We start from the raw sequence: 22837 nt of genomic DNA, 5'->3' as shown, positions 1-22837 counted from the left end.
AGAAGGATTTCACTACTGAGCCATATGGTCCACAGATCAGCACTTGGGAACAGTGCTGAAAAAAATCTCCGGATCCAGTCTGGGATGTGGGAATATTCTAAAGGTGAGGAATCTGCAGTTAGAAATATCCATCTGAATAGATGGCTAAACCCATTGTCCATTGGAGATCATTGTAGAGGGTTCATGACCTCCTGTCCCATTTATCTATGCCACCATGTTACAAAATCCTGGACTGAGAAAGGATCACTGGCTTTCAAATGTCATGCATAACCTGCACTCCTCATCATATCAGTTATTAAGGCCCCTCGTTTAAGTTATAAACAGTTCTTGCACACTTATGTCATTTACTTGAGAAGACTACAGGTGCCTGTTTCATAACCGAGATGAAATAACACTACTGTATAAATAAATCATGCCGGGGAAAAGCCAAATAATCTTTGGAAAGGGATTCATTGGAAAGAAACAAGCTAGAGACAGATGGTATGTTTGCAACTATTTGTCTTAGTGACGACCTTGGTACAGAAGTTGACCGATTATTTGATATTCACAATTAAATAATTAATCAAAGAGCCCCTGATAAGGATTTTAATGGTTAACAAATCTGAAGGGAAAGGGAAATGTTCATCAGTTTCCTAAGGCCACGGATCATATAAAAATACAGCTTATTGCTCCCACTGGTCTTCACAATTGGAGATGCTGAGGTACGCACAGTAGCAACCCCCAAACCTTATGTGGGGCATCAAAATCAGGATCTTGAGTAGATAACTCTCTAGTGAAATATTCAGGTTTTCCACTATCAATATTTGGTAATTCTCATTCTCTGCTCTCTCCACCATACACATACTTTAGTACCCTTTCATACACCTGACTTTCAGGCAGAGACATGGTCCCTGCTTGCCTGCAATGAGGTCTTTTCTCTCTTTATTCCAAGTTTCCCCAAACCCCTTGCACTAGTGATAAAGTAGTCAAACAAGTCCTTTCGGGGCAGAAATGACTTGTTTGACTACTCTATTGCTAGAGCAAGGTATTGGGGGAAACTTGGAATAAAGAGAGACAAGACTTCTCTGGCAAGGCAAAAGTAGGTTTAATCACAAAGGCCAGGAGATCACTTACCTCCGTAGGGCTGAAAAGCTGATCTCAAAATACTGTTCACATGCATCCTTTTGTATACTCACAAATATGCTGAATATCTTAAAAAGCAATAACAAGTCAGAAAAAAAATACAAGTTAATAATATAATTTCACATAAACATTACATCACCTGTGCCCTTAAACTAGTGTCCCCTCCTCTTGGTTCCGCTTATCGTAATCCTAACAGAGGTTTGATGAACATTTACCTTCTCTCCCAGAGTGTTTAAGTGTTAATTGCTCTGTTCCCATGACTTATCTGACTCTGTGTACTCTTGAATAAATTTAACTTTGAGCACATATTTCCTAAGTCACATCTCTACTGACAATGGTAATATAATATGTGCTTGTGTGCTGTGATCGTGAACTATTCATGGCTTGTGAAACATGTTGTCCCAATTACCTAAAACTTGCAGAACTTGTGCTTTTTGATGAACATTCACGTACTTTGCGTCCTTGTGAAGCTTAGGCTTGTACTGCTGTTTAACTATATATAGTTCTGCACCACTCTCTACGGATGTCTATTGTGGTGAGATTTCTTCGCATTTTATACTTTCATTAACATTCCCCCTCTAGTTGTTATTTCAACTACTTTCTCTAATCCTGGATCTGCACTCGGTATCAAATGATATGTATTACCCTGAGCATTTATTACCTGTGTACATCGCTCCCACCTTTGGGCTCAGCTCCTTGTAGCAAGCTATAGCTAATTGAAAAACACAACATATCAAAAGCAATAACATGATAAATGGTAATAAAGCTTTAAATAGTCCCGACAATAAAGGATGGTAGCAAATCGAAACAAACCTTAAACTATTCATCTGAGACACCTCCTTCATCCACCATTTTCTTTTGTGAGTTGTGTAAAGTTTGTATGGCATTTGACAATGTTCCACTGTACGCATCGTTTGCAGGGACTTAAGTACAACAAGCACTTCCTATTTTGGCATATATTCCTTCTTCCATGACCGTCATAAGAGCAAGTACATAATGGTGCTGTGGTATTGGGTTCTCCAGGCCTACATATTCCGCATAAACCCGCTACACCATAAAACAGACGTTGGCACGGAAACTGGAAAATGCAAAAGACAAGTTTATTAAGACCCCATGGGGTGGTGGTACATTCCTACAGCACCCTTCAGCAATGCAAGAAGCATCACACCGAACATCGGTGCGAGACATCTTTTATACAGTTTTACAGTGAAAAAAAAAGAGTAGGCGGAACACATTTGCTCAGTTTAGGTACATATAAGGTCATTTTTGGAACACAGCCAACTCATGGGAGGGGTTATAGCACCACTGGTCAGTTTGAGAGAACATTCCTAAGTGATGACTGTCCACTGGTACAGAGGGTTTAACTACGCATGTGCAAGCTTGACCAGTACTAAAAATAGCCTGTTGCTGGGCAAGTTGAGTGGTCAGTTGTACAGAGAAAGGACAAAAGGGCATGCTGACCACGAGGCAGCACGTTCATTTAAAATGGACGCCAGTGTTCTCAAAATGGCCTCCGAACACTTTAGTCAAGATAAGGGAAAATTTGTGTAGCAAAGCTTAACGCTAACCCAATCACCGTCAAATTACGACAGACGACCCTTTTAGCGTTCAGCTGAAGCTACCTCATAGTGGACATAATCAGGATATTCATCATCAATATTGATCAACATAATGTTTGCTACTTCTCTATGAATCATTGGTTAATTTTTAACAATAGCTCGTTTGGAGGGAATACAAGCAGAAAGGCACATGGAACATAACATAGGGCCACACTGAATACACAAACATAGAAAGAAGAGCAACCCAATTATCATACATAAGATCGTTAACAGTTTCCAGCCCCATGTACTAAGCAATGTCCAAAACCAACCCGAAAGTGTCCAAGTGCTATTATCAGGATGTATCTCAGCAGCTATCTTGGGTAATTTAGAAATAACATCATATACAGAGGGATAATTATCTGGCACGTACACGCAACTACTTCTGATAATGCGGCATGCACCCCCACGATCAGCTAACACTACATCTAAAACCATTCGATTCTGGAGCGTTACAATTCTGGTAATTTGAAGTTCCTCAGTCAAATTCCCTAGAGCAAAAACTGTCTCATTAGCAACAGCTTCTACAACACGTGTCAGTCGTCTAATTTTTCTGCTATTTAGGGCAGCGCCAACAAATGAGAAGAGACCTAAATTAAAATCGACATACTGCTGCAGAGAAGTGTCGGTCTGGTCAATGTCATCGAGGGCTAATGTTCTCTTTACTCTATTCAATATAAAATTGTGATAAAGCACAAAGTCATTATGGTACATAGGTGGGGCAATAAACACAGGAGGTAATACAAAGGATATATAACATGTTCCTAACCATCCTAAAGGGAGACGGTGATAACCTTTATTTCCACAGATAAAATAAGTATTTCGTGAAGCCGCAAAGGTGATACCATTTGGAGTGTCAAAGGTGAGAGTAGTGTTACATTCACTTCTTCCTACTGGGATTGTACCTTTATTTCGGACACATAGCTCTGCTTTTGTATCAATGACTGTAATCACATGCAGGCTAGACGTATTTATATTTCTTTGATTAGTGTAAACTCGAGCCGAAGATACATTATCGGGTTGATATTCTTCCCATTCAAATTTAGTTCCTTCAGCTTGTGGATAACCATCGCGATCATTAAAACAGACCTTGTTGAGTCGAAAAAGTAGTCCACCCTTTGTTGGCCATCTCAAAGTGAACAGGAGAGTGTACCAAGCATTACTGGAACCATTGTGAGAAAACGGGAGAGGAATAAGCAGAGTGCCTCCTTTCTTTTGATGTCCAGGCAACATCCCACATACCCAACAGTTCGAAGTGTTCGTCATATTATGGGTGTGATGCAGAATCTGGATAAAACTATTATTCAGATAAGTCTGTCTATGTCGTTCTTCATGATAGGGCAAAGTGAAATGAAAATGTTCAGATGGAATCGAAGAGGCTTGAGAGGGGGTGGAATTGCCATGGCAGTGAAACGCCGCTTCCCCTGCGAATGGAAAGAACTAAAACTTCCAAGATGTGAATGTGCCCGGTTCAGAATTTCCTTCACTCACTGCTACAGCCTTACTGGTCTCTTAATATATCGGCCTTCGGGTTGCGATGCCGCCTTTAGGGCCGCTCTCCCGCACGTTATCAGCTCAGAGGCTCTTGGCTGTGCTAATTTTAATGTGCTAGGCGACCTTAACCTGCACTTTGACTGCGCATCTCAACCCTCCATTCGGAGCTGTCTAGCCGACTTAGAAGCCTTGCAGTTTTCACAGAGAGTCTCTTCCCCCACCCATCAGGGCGGGCATATACTGGATCCGTTTTTTACTAATTTAGAGGACATAATTATATGTCCACCTATCCAGCTGATATGGACGGACCATATGCTGGTGAAGGCATCCAGTCCTATGTCGGAACTTCTCTTCTTGATGCAGAACAAAATCACTCTCATACGACAGTGGAATAAATTAAAGTTAGAAGACTTCTATCTTCTACTAGAGAAGACACCCTTGCCTCCCTTCTCGGATGTCAATTGTGGCTACGAATCATTCTGCAACTGGATTGCCACGGCCCTGGACTCTTTAATTCCTCTGGTCCGATCCAACTGCCGGACTAAAGTTCACAGTCCTTGGTATGATGAGACCTTAGCGTCTCTTAAGAGAGACTGTAGGCAAGCAGAAAGGCGGTGGAGAAAATCTTTTGACCCTGCGCTTAAAACCTGCTCTCTAACTCAAACTAAGGCATACCATAGAGCGGTCTGTAGAGCCTGTGCGGCCTATTATGCGCAGGAGTTTTGGAATAGCCCTAACCCCTCTAAATTGATTTTTAAGGTCCTAAAGGACCTCATGACTAAGAGGGCCACCGCAGCGGAAATATGTACAGACCACCACTGTGAAAGTCTGGCTTCTTTCTTTATCCAAAAGGTGCAAGCAATTTACCGCACCTTTCCAACTAATCTGCAATATTCGGACTCAGCTGGTTGCCCGATGGGCGATGACGTGATTCTGGACCTGCTGGCCCCCCTCTCTGAGGAGGGGTTTGATTTATTGAGCCAAAAAATTAAATCTGGCTCCCCTGTGGACCCACTTAAACCGGCCCAGTTTAAGAACATGCAGGCGACATGTCGCACACCCATGCTAGCTCTCATCAACCTGTTGCTGGCCTCAGGGATCGTGCCAATCAGGTGGAAGCAAGCGGTAGTAACACCTATTTTAAGAAAGCCTACCCTAGATCCGGCAAAACCTGAGAACTATCGCCCCATCTCACTGCTGCCGTGGGCTGCCAAAGTCACCGAGGCCCACGTGAATGGGATCCTGGCTGATCATCACGCCAAAGCCAACATCTTGGATCCCACTCAAAATGGATTTCGTGCAGGCCACAGCACGGAGACTGCTTTGTTGTTTATGGTTGAACATCTGCGCTCCGTGCTGGATACCGGACGAACAGCGGCACTCCTGTTATTAGATCTGAGTGCCGCGTTCGACACTGTGTCTCACGAGATCCTGTTGCGGCGGCTAGAGGAAGCAGGCGTTAGGGGGTCTGCTTTGTGTTGGTTCCGGTCCTTCCTCTCTGACAGATCATTCCAGGTCGCGATCCCACCCAGTAAATCTACCTCTTACCCGCTGACACTGGGGGTCCCACAGGGATCATCTTTGAGCCCCACTTTATTCAACCTATACGTCAGACCGCTGGCTGCGGCAGTCAAACGCTGGGGCCTGACAATGGTATCCTATGCGGATGACACGCAGCTGGCGGTCACGTTGAGTGGGGACTCAGCTGTGGAGGCCCTCAAGTTTTGCGAGGGGCTACGTGCGGTGGCCAACTGGATGAATCAGAACTGTCTCCAATTGAACACTAAGAAGACAGAGGTCATGGTGGTCGGAAAGCAGGCAGGATGGTGGAATGATAACTGGTGGCCTCCCGAATTAGGAATGACCCCTTCTCCTGTAATGGAGATAAAAAAATCTTGGGGTCTGGCTGGATCCTACCCTTAGTTTCACCTGCCATACTAAGAGGGTGGCAGCCTCTTGTTTTGGCATCAGACCTGTACTTAAATTCTTTGATGCCCCCACCAGACAGCTTGTGGTCCAAGCCTCAGTACTATCTAGGATAGACTATGCCAGTGCACTGCTAGCAGGAACAAACCAGGCTGAACTCACGCGGCTGCAGCGAGTGCAGAACGCCACAGCCAGGGCGGTGGTAGGACTGCCTAGGCGTTGTTCGGTTTCAAGAACACTGCAAGCGCTCCACTGGCTGCCTGTTGCTCGGAGGATCGAGTTTTAGGTGCTTTGCTTGGCTTTTAAAATTTTAAAAGGCACGGCCCCCCCTATACTGATGAACTTACTGACCCCTTATGTCCCCTCTCGATCCCTGAGATCGATGGGTCAGAACCTGTCTGTTGTCCCACGTTTCTTGTTGAGTAGGACTGGCGGCCGCTCCTTTCGAGTAGTGGCCGCAAAACTGTGGAACTCTCTTCCTGCTGAAATGCGGGCACTGGACGACTTACTCCAGTTCAGACGTGCCATTAAAACCTTTCTTTTTAATAAAAATCTCTGATTCAGCGTCTTTATTGCGGTGTTGTGTATACCTTCTTTTGGCGCCAGGACGCCCCTTTGCTGGGGCAGCTGTGCGCGGTACAAAAACAGTTACCATAACATAACATAACATAACGTTTGGGTAGTAGGCAATAAATGTTCTCTTGCCGGTACCAGCAGTTCTACCACCCAAGCTATTACTGCTATCACCACAATTGTCATCACAAAAAGTACTGCACCAAGAATTCTCTTGTTTCGCATCGTAGAAGATGCCATAGTTCAAAGTACAAATGTCTCAAAAAGTAAACAACTAAAAAATAAAAATATGAGTGCTGAGCTCCGAGGAAGCCGTTGGTTTCTTCTCCGAGATTCAAGACGGGTGTCGCTACACTTGGCAAAACTGATCCCCCCCCCTCCTCTTGATATTCCCGGCTTCCGTTTCACAAACCTGGAGCGGTAACTCAACCAGTCTCGCACAAAATAACTGCTTCTCTTGGCCGTAGATTATATCTCTCTCTACCAGAAACAGTGTGGTCCGGGAATGCTCCCTCCGATTCAGTAGGCGTAACATCTGGGCTCTTCTCCTCGTCCAAGATGTCTCGATAATCAGACAGCACAGTTGGGCTCACCAGATCCAGAGAGACACATCGACAATGGGTCGAATGCACCCAACGTTTCCTGTTAGTAACTCACACAGCCGTTTGAGTCGCGAGTAGCACTTGCTCGGGGCCACGCCTCCTCGGCTCCAAGCTGCTTGTTCTCTCAAAGGACCTGACCATCTCATGGTCGCCAGGACGAAGATTGTGAGCCTCTCCAATGGAATTGTCGGGGAGCGCTTCTCGAACCTGTTGATGAATAGAAAGTAAATCATTTGTTAATCGTGCCAAATAATCGTTCATCATTATACAAGGCACATCATGTAGCAATCGAGGCTTAGGAACTCCCCATATATTCATAGGCCTTCCAAACACCACTTCATAAGGTGTGAGGCCAGTTCGGGAATGGGGCACTGATCTAATAGATAGCAATGCCAGAGGCAAAGCATCCGGCCATTTCAAAGACGTGGATGCCACGATCTTTGCTAGCTTTAATTTCAAAGTAGCGTTGTACCTTTCCACCAGACCTGCTGACTGCGGATGAAATACAGCATGGAATTTTTGCTGAATTCCCAATCCCTTCATGACATATTCCACAATTTTCCCAACAAAATGAGGACCATTATCGCTCCACAAAAATTTACAAACACCATAGCGCGGGAAGTACTCTTTGAGCAACACCTTGGCTGTTGTCAGCGCTGTATTATCCTTCGTGGGGAAGGCCTCAATCCATTTACTGAAAGCACACAACACCACTAAGACATACTTAAGGTTATTGCAACGCTCAAGCTGGATGTAATCCATTTGTAGCACTTCGAATGGTGCAGTAGGTGGAACAAACCCTCCTTTCGGAGTATACGTCCCTTTAGCAGGATTGTGCTGCAAGCATATCAGACAGGTCTGCACTACTCTTTTGGCCGTATTGGCAATCTCCGGATGCTCCCAGACTCGCGTAAGCAATTTAGTGATTGCAAGAGCTCCAACATGTGCCAATCCATGTGTCATTTGAACCATTGCTTGCAAGTAAGCTGCAGGCAATTTCCATCTTTCCATATCTTTGCTTCTCCAACAACCCTCATCGTCCAACACTCCCTCCGTTGCCCAGGTTGCGAGTTCTGCTTCAGACGCTGATTTCTGAATGTCTAGTATCTCTTCTCTAGCATCATGCCATCGCTCAGCCTGCGATTTCACTACATACATTGGCGAGGCATTTCGTTACATAGCAGTTTCCCTCGCTATGTAATCTGCAAAAGCGTTTCCTTGTCCTACTTTGTCTGTCACTTTATGTGCACTGCATTTAATTATCGCCACTTTCTTTGGATATAATAGCGCATTCAGGAGATCACGCACTAGTTCTCCGTGCATGATGTGCACTCCGTGTGAAGTCAAAAACCCTCACTCTCTACAGAGTAGGCCAAAATCATGCGCTACTCCAAAGGCGTACTGGCTATCAGTGTAGATGTTTACACATAAACCAGCGCTTAATTCACATGCTCTTGTTAAGGCTATCAATTCCGCTGCTTGGGCCGATTTCTGTGGTATTCGTGCTGCTTCTACCACTGTCTTAAGTGTCATGATCGCATATGCTGCGGAAGTTGTACCATCTGGCAGCCTCAAAATGATCCATCAACCCACAGTTCCCCGTCCACATCTGGAAGTGGCGTATCCTGTAAGTCGACACGACCCTTTGTTTGTTCTTCAGTCAGGAAAACACAATCATTGTGTTCTTCCTCCTGGCCCTCAGCAATTGGATACGGCAATAAATTAGCAGGGTTCAGAGTAGCACATTTCTTTAGTGTGATATGTGGCGCCAACAGTGTTAGCTCATATCCTGTTAAACGTGCACTCGTTAGGTACTGAGTTTTTGTTTGGTTTAGCAGAGCATTTACCGCATGGGGAACGAACACCAACAATTTGTGTGACAAGACTATTCCCTCACTCTGTCGTATGGCCACTGCTGTTGCTACAACTGCTCGAAAACACCCAGGTAATCCTCGTGCTACTGGGTCAAGTACTGCTGAGAAATATGCGCAAGGTCTCTGTTTATCCCCGTGTGTTTGCACTAGGACTGACAATGCACACCCATCCTTCTCGTGCACATATAATGTAAAGATCTTCGTATAATCTGGTGTACCTAACACTGGTGCGGAACAAAGGGCTTGTCTCAATTGTTCAAAAGCGTTCTGACATTCATCTGTCCATTCAAGGGGCATTGGTGTAGTCTTGGACAATAATGCTAACAAAGGTTTTATAATGTGTGAAAACAACCTCATTATCCACTGCCTACAAAAGGACGTCAGGCCTATAAAAGCACGAACATCTCTCTGGGTGCGAGGGACTGGTGTATCTAAAATCGCTTGGATTCAATCAGATGTCAATGCACGGTCCTCCTTAGACAAAAGATGACCGAGGTAGGTCACCTTTGGTCTACAATATTGAAGCTTTTTCCTCGAAACCTTGTGAATATTCTGAGCAAGAAAGGAAAGCAAAGCAAGACTACTCTCTTCACACTGTTCCTGCGTATCTGCTGCCAGTAAAATGTCATTGACATATTGAATAAGAGCAACTCCAGACTGTAGATCGAAAGAATCGAGCTGTCTTTTCAGAGCCTGGCTATAAATGCTAGGACTTTCTGTAAAGCCCTGAGGAACTCGACAAAATTTATACGATTTATTATTTAATGTGAAGCCAAATAAATATCGGCTATCAGGATGGATGGGAATGGAAAAGAAGGCATTTTTCAGGTCAATCACAGTAAACGTGGTGGCAGTGGGCGGAATCAAAGTAAGTAAAGTAGTAATATCAGACACCACCGGGTATTGGGGCACTACTATCTTGTTAATTTCTCTCAGATCAATAATAAATCGATAGATTTTGTCATCAGTATCTTTCTTTAAAATCGGAAGAATAGGGCTGTTACAGACATTATAGGGGACTTCCTCCACTATGCCGGCAATAATCAAATCATGTACAATGTGCATTAAGGCAACTTCACCTTCCTTGGAAATTTTATATTGTGGCACCCGAGGCAGAGACGCTCCCTCCTTTACAGTTATTCGAATAGGGGGAATAAGCATCTGTCCCACATCCGTGTCTGAAGTAGCCCATAACGTTTGTGGGAGAGAGGCCAACGCTTCAATTTCTTGCATAGTGCACAATCTCTCTACATCTGGGTAATTGTCATTCAAGATAACCCGCACTCCTTCAGGAGCGCAGCGTATTGTTGCTCGAAAATATTTAAGCATATCTATTCCCATAATATTGTCTGGTGTGTTTGGTGACAATAAGAACGGGCACGGACCAAAAAATCTGTCAATGTAAAATGTAAGGGGTTGTGACAATGGGCTAAGAGAGGGTGTTCCATCGAACCCTATCGATGTAATCATTTCGCCAGACAGGGGAGCCCTTGGAACCAAGTTTTTAGACAGAGCACTACGAGTAGCTCCCGTATCAACCAGGAACTGATCAGTAGAACCCAAAACGCCCGCTGATACATATGGACCTCTTTGATCTACTGGAACTTCAACCGATTCCACACCCCATCCTACGCAATCCTATGCATGGACATAGTCCTGAGACTCTGCATGTTCGCCTTCCGCTATCTGATACTGATTCCGTAGATCAAAAGTATTATCGTCAATCTGACCACGACCCCTTGCTTCAAACCTGCCGTGATCACTTGTTCCGCCTCTCGCTCCTGAATAACTATTCCGTGTCTTTCCACCTCCTCGACCACGCTGATTCCGTTGTTCTCAAAGCACCGGACAGTCTGAGGCCCAATGTCCAAACTTTTTACAGTATGCACACTGATCCTCAGAAATGTCAGTACGACCAGAAGCCGTACCGTAGGATCCACGCCTACCTCTATCGTTCCCTCTTGGCTGTGTAGCATAAACCTGAGCCAACATCACTTTCGTCTTTAATTCCTTCGCTTTCTTATTAGTACTTTCCTTAGCCTCCAATTCCTAACGTTCATAATACTGAGCCATAGTTAGTAAAGAAGCAGGGGTCGCCGTGGTCCACAAACTTTCACTAGTCTTTAAACGTTTTGCAATCTCCGGTAGGAGATTCGCTACATACTTGTCAACGAACAAATGCCTACCCGTATCATCTGTTAGTAACTGCCCACTATAGTCATGAAATGCTTCTTCAAAACGTTTGAAGAAGTCAGAAACCGACTCATCCACCTTCTGTTTGCATGAGGCTAGCATGGTCCAATCTATCTTTTTAGGGGGAACGAGTGTTTTTAATTTATTCAAAATAGCCGTCGGAAGATCTAAAATTAATTGACACGGCTTACATGCAGGCTCCCTGTCTATATCAGCTTGGGATAAAGTTTTCCAATCCGCCCCCAGGATCGCTCGATCATCGAACTTACGAATCGCCCTCCACATATCAGGAGGCAATATTAACCCAAAGAAAAGATCAATATCAACTAACGTCATAACACACGAAGAAATAGCCCCTTCCACTCCTTCATAGAATGCTGCCGGATTCTTACGGGGGTCAGGCAAAGCATTTTTAAGTGCCATAACATCTGCTCTATTCCACGGTGTGTAAACCCAATTATATATAAAACAACCCTTTGCATCCCCAGACATTTTGTAATCGCTTGTACCTTGCCCTTTAGGAGGGACATACAAAGGTGCAGCTTCACGCATAGGCATAACATGAACTGTAGAACTCTTATCTGCTCCAAAGATGGAACACTCTTTGGACTTCTCAGTCGATCCCGGCGCAGGCGCATCTGATGTTTTTCTCGCTTCCCGTAATCTCACGCCTCATCCCATAGCTGGACCAACCGTTGGAAAAACCGATTCGCATCTGTAATAACAAAAAGACCTTTACACATATCCTCACGACCAACTGATATATCCTTAGGCTTGAATCATCTGAATACTTTCTAAATCGTTCTACAACTTCATCTCCAAATTGGCTCAAAAAATACAACCATTCTCGCTCGGACCACTTATGCATTTGGTCATTAATCTCTGCAATAGTTATTGCATTCAAATTGAGTTTGCGAGCAAAACTGCGCAATTCCACAGCTTCACTGGCAGTTAACCTAATACGACTACCTCCTTGATCATCTCCATCCGAATCCTCAGCGGGGGCCGTAGGTTGAACATAGGGAGGCGGGCAACGATCTAATAACGAAAAATCATCAATTTCATTAGTAAGGACAGGATAAAGAGGACGTTGAATAGGAAATTTACCATTCGTTTGCAAATTACGTTCCCGTGCCTCCCTCTCTTTCTTTTCCTGCAACTCTTTCTCCTCCAGCTGTAAAGCCTTATCCCGAGCAGCCTTCCGCTTCTCTTTGTCCGCCAAGGCTAATTCACGCTTCATTCGTTCACGCACCGCTTTCTCCCACATACGTACACAATCAAACATATCTTGTCTAGACCTGCGCTGAAACAAACATTGCTCCACATAATGAACCTTTCGTAAATCAAACGACCCATGTAGTGGCCATTGCAATTCGGGATCAGACTTGGTGTATCTGTGCCACAATGTGCTGTATAGGATAGGGGAATGCCAAATTTAACGTACATTTCACGATTAGGGTTCCCCTCTGGGGGAGCCGGCTGAGATTCATTTAATCGATAATTGGTACCTTTTCCAAGACAGCACATTCCTCGGAGTGTGCTTAAAACAGGCATGTCAAAATATCACGAAAACGCAATATCACAAAAATGGCACTTAATATACTTCACACAAGGTGTGCCGTTCAAACAAATACAAATCTAGAGAAATATCTCCACATGCCCGCCTATGTGATGTGCACTGCACATATAACTCAAATCATAGAACCAAATGTTAGCTAACTCAAAACATATTCAAAAAGCCACAGTAAGCGTCCGTAGACTATCTTACCAATCACAAGCTTACCAAATTCTCAAATATCCAGGTTCCAACTGCCAAGTTCTTTAATTGAATCAGCCAAACCGGCACTGTACGACAACTCGAACGAGCAGGATCTCAGTCGAGGACCGGCGCCACCTGGAAGGTCAGATCAGAAGGAAAGGAAGAAAACACTGTGGGTGCCAAGACTCGGGTCACTCAGTGGCAGCGTACGCGTTCATGGCGAGTTTCCAATCCTTCGTCACGACCTCTCCTTCGGGCATCCGAGTCGCCGATGAGTCCCTTCATGGTCGCCAATTTGTGGTATTGGGTTCTCCGGGCCTACATATTCCGCATAAACCCGCTACACCATAAAACAGACGTTGGCACGGAAACTGGAAAATGCAAAAGACAAGTTTATTAAGACCCCATGGGGTGGTGGTACATTCCTACAGCACCCTTCGGCAATGCAAGAAGTATCACACCGAACATCGGTGCGAGACATCTTTTATACAGTTTTACAGTAATAAAAAAAAGAGTCGGCGGAACACATTTGCTCAGTTTAGGTACATATAAGGTCATTTTTGGAACACAGCCAACTCATGGGAGGGGTTATAGCACCACTGGTCAGTTTGAGAGAACATTCCTAAGTGATGACTGTCCACTAGTACAGAGGGTTTAACTACGCATGTGCAAGCTTGACCAGTACTAAAAATAGCCTGTTGCTGGGCAAGTTGAGTGGTCAGTAGTACAGAGAAAGGACAAAAGGGCATGCTGACCACGAGGCAGCACGTTCATTTAAAATGGACGCCAGTGTTCTCAAAATGGCCTCCGAACACTTTAGTCAAGATAAGGGAAAATTTGTGGTGTGTAGCAAAGCTTAACGCTAACCCGATCACTGTCAAATTACGACAGTGCTGCATGATCATCATTCTCATGGCATGCAGCTCTTCCTTTACGGCCTTGTATCCGTCTTTGGTGACATTGATCTCCTTCAGTAGTTCCTATCTAGTTATTTGCAACAATCGAGCAGTTGCTTTTGCCTGAACAAATGGTAGGACACTTCCCAAAAAAATAGCTGGGCATCATTTAAATACCTGTGCTCTTGTGGAAAATCTTTTAAGGTAGCAGTGCCATAATATTCTGTTGCTTTTCTCCTTTGGTGATGGTGCAACAAGGCCATTGAACGGCTCATGGGATGGTCATGTAACGTGGAAATATTTATTCCTGCAATGACCAAGACTGGCGTGTGCAAAGAAGCCCAAGAACAGAAGCCATTTCAGTTAGGTGGCAACTGGGTGTATAGCAGTTCTCTGCACTGCTAATAATAATCCATGAGGCTGGAGGTGCCCCCCTGCATGGCGGACTTTATCCACTGTGGTACTGCAGTTAATATTTGGCCCTACATTGATGGTGCCATTCCCTCTGAAACATAAAGAAACAGATCTTAATGTCATGAATGTCCAGGGAATTACTCCACCATCAAGCCACGTATTGCATGTCATTTTAGGACCCAAGTGAAATGTTCCCAATTCATGCCCCTATATAGGTACAAATCACCTTGCCCTTATATAGGCATAGAAATCATACCCATATTTAGACATAGCCCATGCAGTCCAAATACAGGCATGGCTACTTCCACGAGTTCCAAAAACCCACAACGATTTCTTGGAAAACTCTGCTTCAGCAGTCAGGGACATTCCCTTTCTTGAATATTGATTTGTCTTAGAAATCATGGCTTACCTTGGGGTTCTTTGGTGACGTTATTATGTCCGACTTTACGTCAAACCAGGCACCTTCAAGGTATAAATATGTCCACACTTGCCCTAGCAAACACACAGTGGTTTGGAGCAGTTCGACTATCTACTTGCCCGACGCAGCTCGCTACAGCAAGTGCCGAAGGAAGCCGACCCTCCAGCTGACGCACTGACAGAGAGGCTGCCCTTCTCTCGCTGAGAATCCAGCTCCAGTGTTTCCAAGCTCCCCTTGCGGGGTGTTGGGAAATCGAGTCCCGAGACAGAGATACCAGACCTCCTTCATTCTAAAACCAAGGTACGGAACTGATTAGACCCTAAGAGAAATCTTGGATAGATTCCTGACAAAGAAACTAAACTTATGCTACACCTCACTTACTTCTTCCCTCGTACTAGACTTAGGTTAGGTACATTGGGGTAGGCGTATTTTAGAAGCACCAGTTGAGTACTTTTAGTCTTTGTTATTTATGTATGTATTTTATGGATTAGAAACCATACTATGCTTTTACAGTATTATTTTGTAATACTCTTCTTGCTGTACGCAGTATAACTTACAGCCAGTATTACAATTGTAGCAGTTCATTTCTTTTGCATGAGAAAGAAGACTGTTCAATAAATCCTTTTTATTGAAATCGCTTGTCTCTCTATTTCTCTGCACCTCTGGATAGATTCTTGACAAAGAAACTAAACTTATGCTACACCTCACTTACTTCTTCCCTCGTACTAGACTTAGGTTAGGTACATTGGGGTAGGCGTATTTTAGAAGCACCAGTTGAGTACTTTTAGTCTTTGTTATTTATGTATGTATTTTATGGATTAGAAACCATACCATGCTTTTACAGTATTATTTTGTAATACTCTTCTTGCTGTACGCAGTATAACTTACAGCCAGTATTACGATTGTAGCAGTTCATTTCTTTTGCATGAGAAAGAAGACTGTTCAATAAATCCTTTTTATTGAAATTGCTTGTCTCTCTATTTCTCTGCACCTCTGATGGAACGAAGCATGCACGATTGACTGAGTAAAATATCTATCTATTGTTTCCACGACTCTGAAGATACGTTTTTATCTTGGGGAAACAAAGTTGTCATGTTTATGCGGTTGTAAGAAACTAATCTCTTCTTTTGTATTCGAGAAAGCTTCTAGTGACCTCTGAGCTAGCTGGCACTCACAATTAAGTCTAATATATTCGATAGAGACCGAACCGACCTAAGTCCTACGTCACATCTATAGGATATATTATTCCAATGCGCAGAGCCTATTGGGAATATAGGAACTACACTACATGGCGCCCAACGTTTGGTAAGGCACTAATTTAATGCTAGATACTAGAGTAACTCAGTCGTGGTTTTCACAGAGACCCCTTTTTTCCCATAAAATACTCCAATAGATGTCTGAAATGGGTTAATTGATAAAATATCCGCCATAACTGAGTTGGATGAAAATCCTATTAGTTTTTGGTTTGTTCAACGTTGAAGGATACAGTGTTCCAAAATATTGTGCACCTTATCTTTGTTTCCTTGAAACTTGCTCTGCAAACTTTCAGTCAAGAAAATGTCGGATAGCGACACTGAGAACGGTGTACCGACAGGCAATAACGCAACCGGTGGAACTGCAGCTGCATCCCGACCGGGTTTTAACGTTACCAGTTTCCAAGAAACCGACCCGGATGCAATAATCATCCCCGAAAATGTAAGGAAAACCATTACTATGAAGCTTATAGCAAAGAAGAGGAAACCAACGGAATACACTCCTTTCGAGGATATTGAAATTCCATTAACATACCAAGAGCATGCGCTCTGGTTTAAAGGCGCCCTACAACATCAAAATCACATTACCAGGCTCGGTCCACTAGGTAGACCAGGAGCAACATGGCCGGTACTAGCCAGTTATACATCACATCCTGCCTTTGAAGAAATGTCAGGTCCAGAACTATTAGTTCAACTAAAACAATTAATCAAAATACATAGACAATTGGTTCAATATGTCATGCGGACTCGAACAGTCCAACCTGCTATAAGGATTTCACAGCAAACCCCTCACCAGGGGAACACAAATAAAATTACACCACAGACTATACAATCAGTCATTGATAAATTACCCGCAAAAAGGGAACAAATTCCATTCTGGTTAGCTCAGAAAATCACTCAAATAGAGGCAATATTTCCAGATAGTACACCTCATGAGAAACACAGAATTTTAACAATCTGTTTACCAATGGGGATCGCACGACACCGGGATGACTGCAACACTTGGGGTACAGTCTTTGCTGCAATCTACACAAAAACACATGGTGTTCCGTCTATGGCGGTGATACCAGACGTCCTGAAACAGATTCAAAATGAATACGGGGCAAAGGCTGCTTTAAATCTGGGCATGAAATTACTTAAAGATTTCAAACAGGTCTCAGCTATAATATTAGCTAACATTAAAGGTGAAGCAGCATCCGTGGCGATCCGCCAAAAATTAAAAAAAACTTGATGTAACTGAGCAACCATATGGACTGCCCAGAATAATAGAAAAATCCTATGAAGAACTAGGAAGTGATAGTTCGGGTAGGAAACCAGTGAAGACCCAACTAACATAAAGGCCTGAAAAGATCTTTATTACAAACACTGTCACTACTCTTAAAAAGAAGTGGGAAAACACTAAACAGACACTTCCTAAAGAGAAGCCTTCTCAATCCAGAGGTAGGTCTCCTCAAAAGGAGCCATCTGAAAAGAGGTATAACCTCAGGAACAGGGATGATTTGAGAAAACCTGATAGATATCTAGATACTGATACACGTTCCTCTCGTACCTTTCAGACTTCCTCGCGGGAATCGGAAAGAAGAGGAAGAACACAAAGAAGAATGCGCGAAGTCCACAGACGAACAACACATTCCAAAAAATAAGAAAACCAATTCACCAAAAAGAAAGTAGCAGGGGGGGAGGAGCTTCGCGGGCAACCAAGATGGCCGCGTAAGCTCGGAGCTCCGCGGACCTTCCGATCCTCCGCAACCATCCTGCCCGTAATCCTGATCCACGTGGGTGGATACTTGTTGCTGATGGTCCACTGAGGCGAGAACCGTTTTCAGATCCCGAATCGGTGTCTCCTACGCTGAGCTACGTCGAGTGGGACTCCGTGCCAGTCCAGTGCCACTGTCTCTCCGGACTCCGCCACTACGCACTGCCGATCTGCGGAGTGCCTGCCTGCCTTCGCCAGCGGCAAGGTGTACTAGACAGCGGAACGACCCTGTGACGGCATTCTACGATCTGTCCCGGACAAATCTCCGGCTCCCTGGGCTCGGACCTGCCTGGCATAGCCCTTTCTTCTCTTGGACCAAATATGGCGGGCAAGGGGGACCCCGATAAGACATCGAACAAAGGCGTCCGCGGCAAATCGCAGCAACAACAGAACAGGATTGAGCGCTATACCCAACCAAAGACGCCGCCTGTTACTGGGCCCTCTGCCAAGAACATCCTGCACTCGGGCTCGCCGGACGGCTCTGAGCCCACTTTGAGTGACATTTTGGGGGCCATTACAAGTTTCCGGGCGGATATGCAACAACAGCATGAAGTCCTTACGCATAAGGTGGATGGCATGGCCGTTGATCTGACTCTCATTAGAGCCGACCTGGGTAAAACTAATGATCGAGTCAAGAACTTGGACATCAAGACGTCCAGTCTGACGGGAGACGTCTCGGACTTACAAACTGAAGTCCGGAACCTGCAGAGGACGGCGGAACAATTTACAAGGCGGCTGGATGACTTTGAGAGCCGTGCCAGGCGGCAGAACGTCCGCATTGTCGGTGTACCGGAGGGTTCGGAGGAGGCGGCGACGGACCTCCTCGTGGAAGACCTGATCAAGACTCATCTGGCGCCGCCTGGCCTCAGCAACTTTTTCTCGGTGGAGCGTGCCCACCGAGTGCCGGGTGGCCCGCCGAAGTCGGGCGTGGCACCCAGACCCATCGTAGCCCGGCTGCTCAACTACCGCGACAGAGACGCGGTCCTGCAGGCTTCCAGACGACATGGACCGCTCAAATTCCAGAATGCCGATGTCCATTTCTATCCGGACTTCACCAGGACGGTTCAGCGACAGCGCCAGAGCTACGCAGGGGTGAAGCGAAGACTGCGGGACCTGGGACTCAAGTATTCTATGATGTTCCCTGCCAAGCTCCGGATCGAGCACGAGGGTCGTGCCCTTTTCTTTGAATTTGCTGAAAACGCAAGTGACTGGCTGGACACTTTATAGACGCGCCGAGATGCACAGGAGGACCATGACGGTGGCGCTGCTGGCGGCCCGGACCTATGAGACTTGGCTCTATAGTGGGTGATTCCTCGTCTGTAATATTTGCCTCAATTGACTATCGAATGTGGCTTTAAGATGCCGTATTACTTTTCCTGTCAATACATGGAGGGTGGCGGGGGGTGTTCGCGGAGATTCCTCACTCCTCTGGGTGTCTTCTTGTAGAGTAGTTATGGGGCGACAGGCACACTGCTGGTTGGGGGGGCTTTTTAGTCATATGCAGGGGTGCAGGGTAGGGGGTGCAACTATGCAAGTTTTATTGTTTGTTTGTTCTATTTCTTTCTCTTTCTTGAGGCAATGGACTGTGTGTTTCACTGTGCAATTGATAATTGAGCTGGTTGGAGTCGGGTGGGGCGGGTTGTTGGATGATGGGGGGTAGGAAACTGAAAGTGCTTAGCTGGAATGTCAATGGGCTAGGTGACCGAGTTAAGAGAGGGGTGGTAATCCAACTGATAAAGAGGCACATGCCCGATGTTGTGCTTTTGCAAGAGACGCACTTAGTGGGAAACTCCTGTAGGGCTCTAAATCGTAAGGGGTACAAAATGGTTGCCCACTCTGGGTTCTCCTCGGGTTCCCGGGGGGCGGGCATCCTTGTGCGTGCGTCCCTTCCTCTTGAAATAGACGTCACACTACTTGATGACAGAGGACGCTACGCAGCTGTGGCGGGAAGATGGAAGGGGCGTTCCCTGACGCTGCTTTCGGTTTATGTTCCCCCAGGCCTCCAATCTAGCACCTTCCATGACCTTGGTAGCGCCATCTTGTCCCTGCCTTCGGGCTTATTGATCCTAGGGGGCGATTTCAATTCAGTCTGCTCTGGCACCCTTGATCGCCAGCCACCGAGGGACCTACCGGGCTCCCAACTGTGGCTGCCGACCTTCCTTGACTCTATGGGTTTGGTGGATTGTTGGCGGCTACTGCATCCTGCGCTCCGCCAGTTTTCGTTTCTCTCCGGTGCCCATGGGAGCCTGTCCCGCATAGATTATGTTCTCACCCTGGCGGCGCAGTCGCCTGCCATCTCCGAGGCCCGTTTTCTGACAAGGGGCATCTCCGATCACTCGCCGTTGTGGGTCTCCTTTGATTTCGGCGTTGTCCTGTCCAGCCGTCCGGCAGCGGTAAATCCTTGGTATTTCCGCAACCATAAAACGCGAGCGCTCCTGGCTAAGGCCATCGACCTATATTTCACTGAAAATGTGGGCTCCGTTGGCTCGGCGGTCACCCTGTGGGAGGCTTTCAAGACTGTGTTGCGAGGTGAAGCTCTAGCTCTCATTGCGGAAGCCAAGCGAGCTCGTGATGCCGACCTTCTGCATGTGGAAGAAGAAGTCTTGGATCTCGAGTCCCGTTTGGGGCCTGAGCCTGACCCTTCCCTCCTACACGAACTCTCCCTGAAACAGTCGGAGTATCATGATCTCGCTACGAATGCTGCCCTGGTTTTGGCCAAGGAGCAGCAAGGCCGCATTTATGACGTCGGTGATAAGGCCGGTAAACTACTGGCCTGGTTGGACAGGCGGGAGATGGCAAGCCGGGTGGTCCCGGAAATCCTGGGCGAGGACGGAGTGGTGGTCACGGATCCGAGTGCCATCGCCGAGTCTTTTGCGGACTATTTTCGGGGTGTTTATACAGCCGGCTCAGATCGTTCCGAGGCCGATTCAGCTGAGTTTCTCTCGGTGATTGACCTCCCTTGTCTTTCGGAAGAGGAAAGTGTCGATATGGACCGGGATATCACCGCGGATGAGATTGCTTTGGCTATCCGCGCCCTGCGAACGGGTAAAGCTACCGGCCCCAATGGCATACCGGTTGAATTGTACAAGATCCGGCCGGATGTGATCTCTCCTTATTTGAGGGGTATGTTCCTACGGGCCCGTGAGGAGGGTGTCCTTCCCTTGGACCAGCGGCTGGCCACCATAGTGGTCATCCATAAGGAAGGCAAAACGCGGGATGTTTGTAGATCCTACCGCCCCATCTCTCTCCTCAACGCGGAGCCCAAGATCCTGGCTAAACTACTGGCAAATCGGCTGGTCGGGGTTATTAGCGACTTGGTGCACCCGGACCAATCCGGTTTTATTCCCCGCCGCAACACAGCCCTCAACTTGAGACGTTTGCACGGGGTCATGGCTAGAGCTCACGCCCTTACAGAACCGGCGGTGCTTGCCTCCCTTGATGCCACGATGGCCTTTGATTCCCTAGAATGGAGCTACTTATGGGCGGTACTGACAAAGCTTGGGTTTGGACCGGGCTTCCTGGGCTGGGTGCAACTTCTTTATGCTTGCCCACTGGCTGCTGTCACGGTTAACGGCCGCATGTCTGCTCCTTTTGCGCTCCACCGCGGCACCAGACAGGGTTGCCCCTTGTCTCCACTCCTGTTTGCGTTGGCCCTGGAGCCGCTCGCGGCTATGCTACGCTCGCACCCTGACTTGCATGGGATCTCCTGGTCCCCGGGCTTCGAGGACAGGGTCTCCCTGTATGCGGACGACATCCTGCTTTACCTCACCTCTCCCTGTAAGTCACTTATTGTGGCGTGTGACGTGCTCAGGTCGTTTGGGCGCTATTCTGGCCTGATTATTAATTGGGCCAAATCCTCCCTTTACATCCTCAAGGGTGACACGCCGCGCCTCCCCAGAGGTTGCAACATACAACTGGCCGGGCAAGGCTTCAAGTACCTAGGGATCTATATATCAAATAATCCTAAGGCGAGGTATGACCACAACTTGCTCCCGCCGCTCCACCGATTGCGGAGGGATGTGGAGAGTTGGCGCAAGCTCCCTCTCTCTCTCCTGGGCCGGTCGGCATTATTTAAAATGATGTCCCTGCCCAGGTTCTTATATGCCTTGCAGAACACTCAGGACCTTGTTCCGGCTCGTTATTTTAGGAAGGTTGAGAACCTGCAGCGTGCCTTGCTTTGGGATGGTCGGCCCCGTGTCGCTGTCCAGAAGCTTACGATGCCGTGGTATGACGGGGGCATCGCGTTACCAGATGTGCGGAGATACTACTGGGCCTCTCAACTTACCGCTATCAACCATGGCCTTTATGGTCCTGTGGACAGCCCGGGCTATGCTATGGATAGGTGGCTCTTGCACGGAGGCAATTACTACCGCGCCCTATATTCTGGATCCTTCGATCGGCGCCTCACGGGCCCGACCAAGGCGGCGGTCCACACGTGGCGAACGATCAATAAGATACAGGGCTGGCAGGGCAGACTGACGAAATTCACCCCTCTATATGATTCAGATATCTTAGGCAAGCTCTGGCATACCAAGGGTTTCGACAAATGGGACCTCATAGGTATTTCGAGGGTGGAAGACATGCTGACCAGGGGGGAAGTCAAGACTTTCCCGCAACTACAGGCGGAATACCGATTGGGTGGAACGGAGTTTTTCCGTCATGCCCAACTTAAGCACGCAATCACTGCCGCCAGACCGGAGGAGGGCGAAATCCCCGAGAGCTCTCCCTTGGAGGACAGAGTTCTGGACGGGCATATGCCAGATAGCGCCATTTCTCTGTCCTACAAGAAGCTGATTAATGTTAGAATCGACCTCCTCCAGCGCTTGCGGGACCAGTGGGTAGCCGATGGCCTGGAACTGGACGACGAGGACTGGCAGAGTGCTGTGTCCTCCCCTAAGGAGGTCGCCATCTCCTCGCGTCTGCGGCTGGTGCAGTTTAAAATCCTCCACCGGGTGTACG

The 22837-nt window shown here is 46.5% G+C and overlaps 1 pseudogene; it reads right to left on the bottom strand.

Moving 5' to 3' along the window:
- Positions 1-22837, bottom strand: part of LOC147705884 (uncharacterized) — a 56305-nt pseudogene that overhangs the window by 5760 nt on the left and 27708 nt on the right.

The sequence above is a fragment of the Lissotriton vulgaris genome, chromosome 7, assembly GCF_964263255.1.
Source record: "Lissotriton vulgaris chromosome 7, aLisVul1.2, whole genome shotgun sequence".
Classification (NCBI taxonomy): domain Eukaryota; kingdom Metazoa; phylum Chordata; class Amphibia; order Caudata; family Salamandridae; genus Lissotriton; species Lissotriton vulgaris.
This window is presented reverse-complemented; position numbering and strand designations above follow the sequence as displayed.